Source organism: Xenopus laevis, chromosome 2S (assembly GCF_017654675.1).
Source record: "Xenopus laevis strain J_2021 chromosome 2S, Xenopus_laevis_v10.1, whole genome shotgun sequence".
Taxonomy (NCBI): domain Eukaryota; kingdom Metazoa; phylum Chordata; class Amphibia; order Anura; family Pipidae; genus Xenopus; species Xenopus laevis.
In genome coordinates this window covers 70,165,952-70,178,585 of record NC_054374.1, presented here as the reverse complement: position 1 = coordinate 70,178,585, position 12,634 = coordinate 70,165,952, and positions in this window count along the sequence as shown.

Here is a 12,634-nt window from a genome sequence, read left to right as displayed (position 1 = left end):
GAAAGTAATGAAAATATATAGTATGTAGTGTTGCCCTGCACTGTTACAACTGGTGTGTTTGCTTCAAAAACTCTACTATACTTTATATAAACAAGCTGCTGTGAAGCCATAGGGCCAGCCATTCGAAGCTGAAAAAGGAGAAAAGGTACAAGATACACAGCAGATAATAGATAAATTCTGAAGAATCCCATTGTATAATATAGAGTTTATCTGTTATCTATTGTGTATCCTGTGCTTGAATGTCTGCCCCCATGGCTACACAGCAGCTTGATTATGTATAGTAGAGTTTCTGAAGCAAACACACAAATTTTACCAGCGCAGAGCAACAGTACATTATATTGTTATTCCTTTAAAAAACTTTTTGGTGTTACTGTTCCTTTAATATTACTGAATACAGAACTGAATTTGTTTTGCTTGTCTAAGCACAATGGGAAATTAAGCTCTTTAAAAACTCTATTATTGTGTCTGTACCCCACGTAATACATCCAGTGCTGCAACTAGGGATGCACCGAATCCAGGATTCCATTCGGGATTTGGCCAGGATTCTGCCTTTTTCAGCAGGATTCGGCCGAATGTATAGTAGAGTTTCTGAAGCAAACTCTAAAACTCAAAAGAGCTTCTGAACCGGAATCCTAATTTGCATATGCAAATTAGGGGCGGGGAGGGAATCCGTGTGGATTCGGTACATCCCTAGCTGCAACCCTTTCTGTATAGTCTGACAGAAGAAATATCATAATCACAGTGGGGCTCATTTATCAACACTGGGCAAATTTACCCATGGGCAGTAACCCATGGCAACCAATCAGATTGTTGCATTTATTGTTCTACATTCAGCTGGCTTTAAAAAGCGAATCACTTTTTGATTAGTGTTCATAAAGGTTCCTAGTGTTTTTTGTTTTTAAGTAGACAGTTATTTCAACATTATATAAACTATGTGCATTTTGATGGTAGAGCCAATCTAAGATATTGATAACTAAATATAATAGCACTTTAAGATCTAACATGACATCATTGCAAGAAGCAAAGAATAACACAATGAAGATTTTTGGTGTCCAAACATTTTAACTGAGATTGTTGGACCGATGCACAGGACTGGCCGCTCCCTGAATATTAGAACTTATTAACAGTGATTCAGCCAGGAGCATTTTCTTTGCAGTGATTCCATACAGAGCTGTGTCTGGGACAGTAATTCATTCTGCTGTTGGGCCTGTACCAGCACAATGTTCTCTCAACTCACCCGAGACAGGGAATGTCATTTCACAACTCGCAGGTACTAGGAAATACCATGTCCTACATTTACTGTAATATTCTCTTTACGGTATAGTTTAACTTACTCTGTGCAGCGAAAGTCCAGCTCTGGCAAAGAAATTTGCAGAACAATTCCAAGAAACTACTGGGAGGACAGTCAACTTGTAGAGTTCCCTGCAAAATTGACATTTTAGTCACTCCTTTCCAAGGGTAAATTATCCTAAAAGAGAATATAATGTTATGTGGCTAAACAGGCATGGCTATATTAAACATTTGTATCATAAGCACTGCTTTGCAATTTCAAATTAGAGCCCATACTGAGAATGGATTTCTTAAATATGTTCACCTGTTTTAAAAACATGGGCACATAACAAAGGATAGCAGATCCTGGGATAACCCACGCAATTAGGGGAAGATTTGTTACAATGTTAGGGCAATGGCACCAAAGTCAATTTAAAACATGAAAAAAGCAACTCTTTTCATTCACCTCTCCCTTTGGTAATGAAATAACACTAAAGCTTTACTGAACGGCCAACTGACTATGTTCCCAAGGAATTTTTCTTATTTGATTTTACCTGATTTAAGAAGCTCCAGCATGAAATAGGGATTTGGAAATAATATATATATGCCAAAATGTGTGATCCAGATTGTTGCAGCAGGAGAAAATATTAATACTAATAATACTAATACATTTTTACATTTTTTTTTATAAATTTTTACTTCAAAAGCTGTGAGAAATAGGAAAGCAAACAGATGTGGTAAATAAGTTGCCAAGTAAAGATTACAACAGAGGTTACGTTTTGCACTCAATGTCCTTTAGAGAACAAAATGAAAGGTCGTACAGGTAAACGCATTGAATTATCCATTATTGTGGAACAGCAGAATGAACCCCTATACTCTCAGTAATTGTATGAATGAGATACTTGCAGAAAGAGTGCTTATTCTCTCTGTGATGTGTAGTCTGGAAATAGAATAGGAGGTAGCAATCCAAATATTTTAAAGTTAAACGCCGATATTACGTTTCTATGGGACCAGAAAAAAATCAGTAGAGTACATAAAATCAAACCAGGTAACCTTTACAGACTTACTATATACTGCACTGTTAACAGAAAATAATTTAAAAAAATAGTAAAATCTGGGATAGATATATATATATATATATATATATATATATATATATATATATATATATATATATATATATATATATATATATAAAGGTTGGAAGGATCAGCACACTCCATTTTGCGATGAACAAAGTGTTTTTTATTAAACACACATAACTCCAACGTTTCGGTTCCGCCTGGGAACCTTTATCAAGGATGGTGTGCAGGATACAAACAGTGATTTATATACCCACCCCCCTAAGTGAATTTGGCGCCTTCATGACGTCACATGTCCATATACAGTCAGTAGTTTCAAAAAAAGTCTTTCTTTTCTGTGCTCATATGTGCCATTTCAACCTTTGACCACACGGTGTCAGTGTTGTGCCTCTCCAGAGGCTCTTATCTCCATATATTGTAACATAACACCCAGTCACATAATACATCCCTTGAAAAAATTGAAACATATTACTTACAAGTAGCGGAGACTAATCACATCAATCATAGCAGTATTAGATTGTTACAATTACCTAAAAAATGGAAAAGAGACTGTTACAACTTGGCACTTGGCATACATTTGTTGCAAATTAGGTTAGGAAACAGCTTAGCTGGAGTTGCCCATTGAGTCCTTTGGGCGATACACAATCCAACTCGTGTATCCAAAACGCTTCTCGTTTCAGCAATAAATTATCAATATCGCCACCTCTTGGTGGTCTTTTAATCTGGTCGATGGGCATACACTTAAACGTTGATGGATCGTGTCTAGCTTCTTTCCAGTGTTTGGCTACTGGTTGCTGGGCAATATCCTGCTTACCTGGTTCAACCTTTCTCTCCGTATCCAGAGCTGCCCTGATGCTTGCCCTGTGCATATTCATCCTTTCTTTCAACTGTCTAGTTGTTTTGCCACAATAAACCAAGCCACATGGGCATTTTATAATGTAGATAACCCCACTGGAAATACATGATAGGTTCTGTTTGAACACGCTGAAAGAAGGGAGAACTTCACATCCGAAGAGATACGTGGCATTTTGTTTAAAGAGACATTCACTGAAACCTTTGGCAGCCTAGGAGCCAAGGAAGCCTACTACGAATTATTGAGGCTTAAGAAAAAAGAGGTAGAGCTATTCCTGCATGGAATATCTCTATCCGACTACTACCACGAACAGAAAATCCCAAGGGGCTTCCGGATAGCTAATGTGCCTACCATTGGTAGGTCGAACCCGGAGTTCTGTAAGCGTTGGTGTAGTATTTTGGACCGTTGCTCCCTGGACCTAATCCTTTTGGTGACTGAAGAAGTTGGTCGGGAGCTCAGAATACTGCGAAGTGACCTGGAGGCATTCGAGCAGGCGCACAGTACAGCGATTGCAGCAGATACAGAGGCAAACTGGCTACATCGGTTACAAGATCAAGTAACAAAGTATAAGTCAGATATACTTGCCTTCAAGAATTCTAAGCGCCTACGAGTTGCACAGGATTACAAGGAGACGAGAGTGTATCGGTGGTTACAAGGTACTGTCCCCTTTAAGAGAAGGGGCGGAGCCAGAAGACCGCAAAGACCAGAGGGATACCACTCCAGCAGTGAAGGCTCGGACAGCGACCGGGGATTCAGCGCGCCAAGAGGAACAGCTACATCCGGTTCAGCACCACGCACGCCAGCACAAGGAGCTTTTTTAGAAGCAGCCGGGACTTCCAAGGACCCAGGAAAGCCGCCCGTAGAGGAGGGAGAAAACACCACAGCGCGCACAAGATCGCGGAAGCAGGACAGGCCTCCCCACAAAAAGAAATGATCTTCAACCTGTCGTCCCATCAACTCACTCCATCTGAGCGATCGCTACTGGAGAAAGGACTGAGTTTCGTTCCGATGGTGAGTAATCACCCTTTCAATCATGTTGTTAATAATTACAAGTTTGCCAGACAGTTGAGATTGAAAGATGCATTTGGTGGGGAGGTGGTGGAGGGATCAGAAGTACAAGAGCAGGCATTAGGAGCTGAAGCTCATATAATGGAAGATCATATGGACGTACACGAACGTGCCTTTAAGCCTAAAAGTACTTATGATCCCCCCAACAGCAATGCCTCAATAAGGATTTTTCATCGGCTTTTGAATAATGACTGTTTATCTATAAATCGCAATATGCGCAAATGGAGGGGCAATTTAACCCCTGCTGAGAAGGATGCCATTAAAAGTTTGAAAGAAAATAACAATATCATCATAAAAAAAGCCGATAAGGGAGGGGCCTTGGTGATCATGGACTATGCCTATTACAGAATGGAGATCATGTTGCAACTATCTAATACAGACAATTATGGGAAACTTACGTTTGACCCTACAGAGAAGTTCAAAATGGAGCTTAAGGCCTTGATTGATAAAGGGGTGTTCGAAGGTTGGCTCTCTAAGCAATTAGGGGACTATTTAATACCCAAATATCCTGTGTTGCCTGTAATCTACACCCTGCCTAAGATTCATAAGCACTCAGAGAGACCACCAGGGAGACCTATCATTTCGTCCACAGGTTCTCTTAACGAAAAAATTGCTCAATATTTGGACGTTCTTTTACAGCCTTGCATAACTACCACAAGTAGCTATTTAAAAGATACTACTGATTTTTTAAATGTAATAGCCAGCATTGATTTACCCATAGAGAGCTTGCTACTTGTTACAATGGACGTGCAAAGCCTTTACACTTGCATACCACACACTATGGGCATTGAAGGTGTGAGAAGGTTGATAACCGAAAATTCATCATACAATGGTCCTGATATAGAGTACATATTACAGCTATTGGAGTTTGTGCTCCGGAAAAACGATTTCAAATTTGAGAACAGTTTTTACATTCAACGCACGGGAACCGCGATGGGTTCGAAGGTCGCTCCAGTATATGCAAATGCGTTTATGTGTTGTTATGAGGATGAATGTATATATGGCCATGAACTGTTTAAACAATATGGGAGTTTCTACAGACGTTACATAGACGATCTGTTTTTTGTATGGTCAGGGACAGCAGATGTCCTAGAAAGCTATGTCAATAGCCTTAATACCTTAGACGCACCGGTTAGATTGACATTGAATTATGATGCCCATCACATTAACTTCTTAGATGTAGAAGTATACAAACATCATGGGAAATTACAGACACGAATCTACACTAAACCTACTGATAGAAACATGCTGCTACACTATAGCAGCCATCATCCCAAGCATTTGCTGGACTCTCTGCCCAAGTCTCAAATGATGCGGGTAGTGAGAATAGACAGTGTCCCTGAGCAGTGTGCAGAAGATTTATCCAAAATGGCGAACAAGTTTTTGGAAAGGGGATATCCCAGCAGTTTGATCCAAAACACTATAGATACAGTCAAACGTATTGAACGAACACAGTTGCTACAAAACAAAGCGCACGAGGCAAAAAACAGTGATACAGGGGACATATACTATGTCAGTAAATATAACCCCCAAAGCAAGGCAACAAAAGACATTGTAATGAAGTATTGGGATATTGTGGCAAAAGATGATGTTCTGGGCTCTAGAGTTTCCAACAGGCCAAAGTTCAGTTATGCAAGAAGCACAAACCTCAAAGAACATCTGAGTCCGTCCGATCCAGTAAGTAAATATACAAAGCCCAAGGTGCAGCATTTTTTAACAGCCAGGCCCCGGTGTCCATAGATGTACAGGCTGTGTAGTGTGTAGTACACTGATCCTGGGGAAAGAGTTTAGGCACCCCAGGACAGGTAAAAAATATGCCATCAAACAGAACCTATCATGTATTTCCAGTGGGGTTATCTACATTATAAAATGCCCATGTGGCTTGGTTTATTGTGGCAAAACAACTAGACAGTTGAAAGAAAGGATGAATATGCACAGGGCAAGCATCAGGGCAGCTCTGGATACGGAGAGAAAGGTTGAACCAGGTAAGCAGGATATTGCCCAGCAACCAGTAGCCAAACACTGGAAAGAAGCTAGACACGATCCATCAACGTTTAAGTGTATGCCCATCGACCAGATTAAAAGACCACCAAGAGGTGGCGATATTGATAATTTATTGCTGAAACGAGAAGCGTTTTGGATACACGAGTTGGATTGTGTATCGCCCAAAGGACTCAATGGGCAACTCCAGCTAAGCTGTTTCCTAACCTAATTTGCAACAAATGTATGCCAAGTGCCAAGTTGTAACAGTCTCTTTTCCATTTTTTAGGTAATTGTAACAATCTAATACTGCTATGATTGATGTGATTAGTCTCCGCTACTTGTAAGTAATATGTTTCCATTTTTTCAAGGGATGTATTATGTGACTGGGTGTTATGTTACAATATATGGAGATAAGAGCCTCTGGAGAGGCACAACACTGACACCGTGTGGTCAAAGTTTGAAATGGCACATATGAGCACAGAAAAGAAAGACTTTTTTTGAAACTACTGACTGTATATGGACATGTGACGTCATGAAGGCGCCAAATTCACTTAGGGGGGTGGGTATATAAATCAATGTTTGTATCCTGCACACCATCCTCGATAAAGGTTCCCAGGCGGAACCGAAACGTTGGAGTTATGTGTGTTTAATAAAAAACACTTTCTTCATCGCAAAATGGAGTGTGCTGATCCTTCCAACCTTTATCTATGATTTATTGATCGTGCACCTCGAACTCACAAGCTAAGGAGTGCGGACACCACAGACAATTTTATATATATATATATATATATATATATTTGGATCTGCATAGTGTTACTTTGTATCAACAGTCAGCTGGCCTTAGCCTGCATCCTCCAAACCCCACAATTCCCTGCACACATGATTTCAATAAAGAACAGTTGCATTGGGGGTTATGTAGTTCCTGCATGTTGTCTGTAAGCGGTGGAGAAGTTGTTACAATTTGTAACATCAGTGTTTTAGTCCCTTCTTCCCTGCCAGGATTTCAAATGATGCAGGAAGAGAAGAACTGTTAACCAGCTACATCTCAGCATAGAAAATTACATTTATTCATACTTTCTTGAAGAAACAGGTAACTGTGATAGGTATATTAGAGGTTTGTATGCTATGTGGGCCTCTTTATCATGTTTTGGTATGGAAGCCAGTTTCCCTTTATGAAACAGTTCTAATTAAACATGTGTCTGGCTATATTTCATTTCTGCTATGAATATTAAAGGGGCTCTCTTCCCAAAACATTTTTCTTTGCAAAATGAAAGAAAACGGAATTCTAATCAGTTTTCTAATATACATTTATTACATTTTTCCCCAATGGATTTATTTGTAAACACACTTGCAATTGAAAGCAGCGTTTCCCTTATATTAGCAGTTGAACCCCTAGCGGCATTAATACGGCAGGACTCTAATATTACGGGAATTTCCATTGGGTCACAAGACCATAAACAGATGTTGTTCTCGGATGATATGCTGGCAATTGTAACTAAACCGTTGTCTTCCTTACCCCACCTGTTTAATATACTTGACAAGTTTGGTGACCTTTCCGGTTTAAGAGTGAACCCGACAAAATCTGGAGCCCTATCATTAGGAATCTCCCAACAGCATAAAAAATTAATACAACTTAATTTTGACTTGCAATGGAATGATAAGTGTCTACACTACTTAGGGGTGAACATAACAACCACACTAGCAGGGTTATACCGAGTGAATTATCCCCAGCTTTGGAAAGAAATTGACTCCACACTTACCAAATGGTCCAAATTACGATTATCATGGTTCGGCAGAATAAATGTGGTTAAAATGGATCTTCTCCCCAAAATGTTATAATATTTTCGTGTGTTACCAATAGAGATTCCAACTCAACATTTAATTATGGTGCAACGGAAACTTATGAAATTTATATGGGGCAATAAGAAGGCTAGGCTGGCCCATAAGACGGTTTCAAATGTGAAAGGGAAAGGAGGCCTTAGTGTTCCTAATATAACATTTTATTATCAAGCAGCCCAGATTATGTCTATAATCCATTTCTACCGCCCCATACTTCCATTATGGGTGCAAATTGAAGCAGAACGTATTAAACCATTGACTCCTGCTGCCTTACCGTGGCTTTCTAAGCAAGAAAGGCCTCTATCTACTACCCCAATAATGAAAATGGCATTAGCAGTGTGGGACCAGGTTCGGAAAAAAATAGTTTTAAATTCCTCTTATTTTCCTGCAATGCCAATATGTGGTAACCCTGCCTTCCCCCCGGGCTTACAAAGATGTGATTTTGAATGGTGGCAAGATCATAACATGAGATTTATATACCAATTTATAGGACTTCAAGGTATTAAAAAATGGGACTCACTTAAGGAACAAAGTAACATTCCGGAAAATGAATATTTTCTGTATAAGCAAATTTACCATTACCTTAAGGAAGTGCTTCGAAACTCTACCAATATAGAAACTTTAACCCCTTGGGAACATGTTTGTTTGAAGTTTCCATGTAGTAATGGAGTGATTTCACTGTTATATAAGGAGATAGTAAAAAAGTCTAATTCTTCCCCTCCTTCCTATACCAAACAATGGGAAAAAGACTTAAATACCACTATAGATGAGGATACATGGCAGGAAATCTGGGTAAACACAGCTAAGAGTTCTATTAACATTTTGGCACAGGAAACGTTATATAAAGTAGTGAGTAGATGGTATTTGGTCCCTACCAAATTGAATACATACTATCCAAACTGTAGCCCTCTCTGTTTCAGGAACTGTGGGAATAGAGGGACAATGTTACATACATGGTGGGAATGTAGGGAAGCTATGAGACTTTTTTCCAGAATATTTACTTTAATAGACTTAATTACAGGGATTAGACTTCGGAAAGATCCCATCCAGGTACTTCTTAAGAAAACGATTCCAGTATCTGATAAATATCTGCGTAAATTGATTCAATGTATTTTCATTGCAGCAAAACAAACCATAGCTTCTTCCTGGAAAAAACGTTCACTCCCCATATCCATGTTTCGTACCAAAATGAACTGGATTATGGTGAATGAACGACTGTTAAGTATTATTTCAGACAAATATAATATTTATATGAAAATCTGGACCCCTTGGATTAGGTATACCAGTCAGTGATGGATATATCTGTTAATTGTGAAAGATGGGAGAACCCTTAACTAGAATAAGGTTGGAACCCTGAGACGATATGACTAAATGTAAGGAGGCATTTATTATTACATGACAAAATACACACGGAGACGAATACAAAGTAACAAATGACATTACAAGTTTATTTGTTTTTTGATATGCAAATGACATTATGTTTATTTACATGTCAATGTGGCAATGTAACTTTATGTAATATGTTTTCATGCAATGTAATAATTCTCCTCTGTGTAGGAGAGCACATACATTTTATAAAGGAAAATTCAAATGGTTTGTTAATATTGATGGATAATAAAAAAAGTTTTGAAAGAAAGCAGCGTTTCCCTTTTTATTCTGTGCACTACTAGTTCTGACTCTTGAAACAGTATAGTAGACAGAAGCTGACTGACAGACCTGAAGAAGAACGGACTTCTGTTGAATCAAAAAAATACAGCAATTACACTCTTCATGCTCGGCATTTGAGACAAAAAAAATGATTTCTCAACAACTCAACACCAGTTCAATACAAAGCTGGCTGTAGGGCTTAAAAGTCAGCCATTCCCTGTTTTGGTGATGTGAAAAAGACTTCAGGGTAGAAAATACATGAAATTATTACTGGGAATTATTGATGTTTTTCTCAACCCACACCCGACCTCTGCCTTTCTTTTATAGAACTGCACCAACACGCCCCACTGATGATTTCACAAAAGGGCGGGATGGACAGGAGCTCGCCTATAAAACCGGAAGCAATGTTAAGTTGAAGACAGAAGAGCTCAATCGATATCCGCCCGCGACCGCTAATGGGGCAGCTAGGTCGGCCCAATCCTGCCTGACCCCGGGTCCCGTGGGTATCGGCCTACCCGCACCTCACTACTGGAAATGAATCAAAGACATAGGGGTGTTGCACACAGTTTTTATTTAAAAGACATAAGACAAAAGCAAAAGGTGTTTTTTAGACATCAACAGGAAAAAAGCAACTAAGACTGGAAGGTGAATGATTATTTACTGCGCAGCAGTAAAGAGACTGAAGTTTATCACAGCACAAGTCACATGACTGGGGCACCTTGGCAATGTCTAGCCCCATGTCAGATTTCAAAATGATATATAAAAAAAATCTATTTGCTCTTTAGAAAAACTGATTTCAGTGCAGATTTCTGCTGGAGCAGCACTACTAACTGATGTGTTTTGTAAAAAAAAAAAAAACATGTTTTCCCGCTACAATATCCCTTTACAAAGAGCAAACTTTCCACCTTTCGCATATCAGCATTACAGTCATGGCTAAAGACTGAGAATCCTGATTTCCCAGCATAATGATTCATAATAGATTCTAGTGCTTTTAAGTAAATATATTTGTAAATGCAATTTGTGATTTGTTTGGCCCTTTCTGCACTGCTGTTTCAGACACTGAAACAACATAGCAATTCTTCTTCTTTACAGGTCTATTAATCAGCTGACTTTCATTAACCAGCAGTGCATGGATTAGAAAGGAAAGGCAAATAATGCTTTACTTTAACAGATAAATTAGTGTTGAGAATTTTTCGATTGAACATTTTACTATTTATTTCTGTGCCAATGAAATGTTTAAGTGGAGCTCTACTTTCGGTACAGGTTATGAACTGATTTAAAGAGCTGTACTATTGCTGCTGCCAGTGTCAGACTGGCCCACTGGGATACCAGGAAAACTCCCAGTGGGCCCAGGTGTCTGGCATTTGGTCTATTTCATGGCCATTCCCTATTTATATGTGAACAAAGAGGCTAAATAGATGGAATAATAGATTATAGTATGTATGAAAAACATTCACAAAATGCAAACATTTTGTGAAAAGGTGCAGAAAACCAATACAGAGTTTCATAACATGCTAGCTGGTTCCTACTAGTATTACTTGGTTGTTATATCTTTTTTGGTGAATGACCTAGAATGTGCAGCCTGAGGGTAATTATTTTTAAGTGAAACCTCAATGAGGTGATGGTGGGAGCAAATGACAAAGGCTAGGACAAATTGTGTTTGAGACTAGGAGAACTAGATAAGTGCTAAATAATCTAAAATAATGAGACAGGGAAGGAACATCTGAATAAATTCCTTCAGCAAAGGGGTCAATGTGATATTCGAATGAACACAAGATATTTGTTTTAACGATATTATTTCCCTGTTCATAGCCCTGCATGTGCACATGCTGCATCCTAATTGTAATATTGTTTTATTGTAATATTTTATTCTCAGTTGTATCTTTTAATGTATTTTTTAATGTGACACCAAACTTTAGCCCTTCTATTGCTAATTTATGTTTTAATGATTTCTTTATCTTTAGGAGAGTCAAAGAATATTAGCAGTTTGGAAGAAAGTATTTGGGAGTTTTACGGTTTTCTCTGGTGTGTTCTAAGTTGGTGAGATGTAGCAAAACATATGCTGTGTTAGCCATTGGTAGAGGCACTATTAAGTGGAATTAAAGTGATACCCTACAAAGAAAAATGTGCAAGGTCTATAAATTGCAGTACATGCAGTCCCTGGGTTAAGTACGAGATAGGGTATGTAGGTTTGTTCTTAAGTTGTATTTGTATGCAAGTTAAAACATTTACATTTACATATCAAATGCAACAAGACAGATGTTTGTCTTAAAATATTGTTTAGTTTTACCTTTCTGTGCATATGTATTTTTACCTTTCTGTGCTCTGCAGTAAACAACACATGCCAGAGGGGATTGGGGCAGGTGGTTTATTAAAACTAAATGCTAATAAAGGCCAAGCAAACCACAGTACATTACTGTAATAGCCTCTGTCTGTAAGTAGGAGTTGTTTGTAAGTCGGATGTATGTAACTCGAGGACTCCCTGTATACCATGTTGCTTAAAGTAGTTGAGAAAGTTTAAAACTGAAATCTAATTGTTAGTCAGTAAAGGGTATCAGTTTAATTTTGCTTATTATAAGATGGTGGAATTTGTTTCCATGAAATAATCAATATAATTGACTTTCACTCCAGCGACTCTCTCCTTAGATCAGAGCCAGGGTCTCACATGAAGACAGGCAGCAGCAACTTGTAGCTTATCCAGGCCCCAAAAAAACAAATTAAATTTACAAGTGGCAACTACTAATGTCTGTGTAATGACCTCAATCTTCTCTCTTGTCCAAGGGATCCAGTGTGAATTGCCAACAACTTTGGTCTGAGGTTAGCAGTTATAATCACTGGCATCAGTGCACTAGAAGTGCTTAAAGGGAGAGTTTTTATTTCTAAATTACATTTT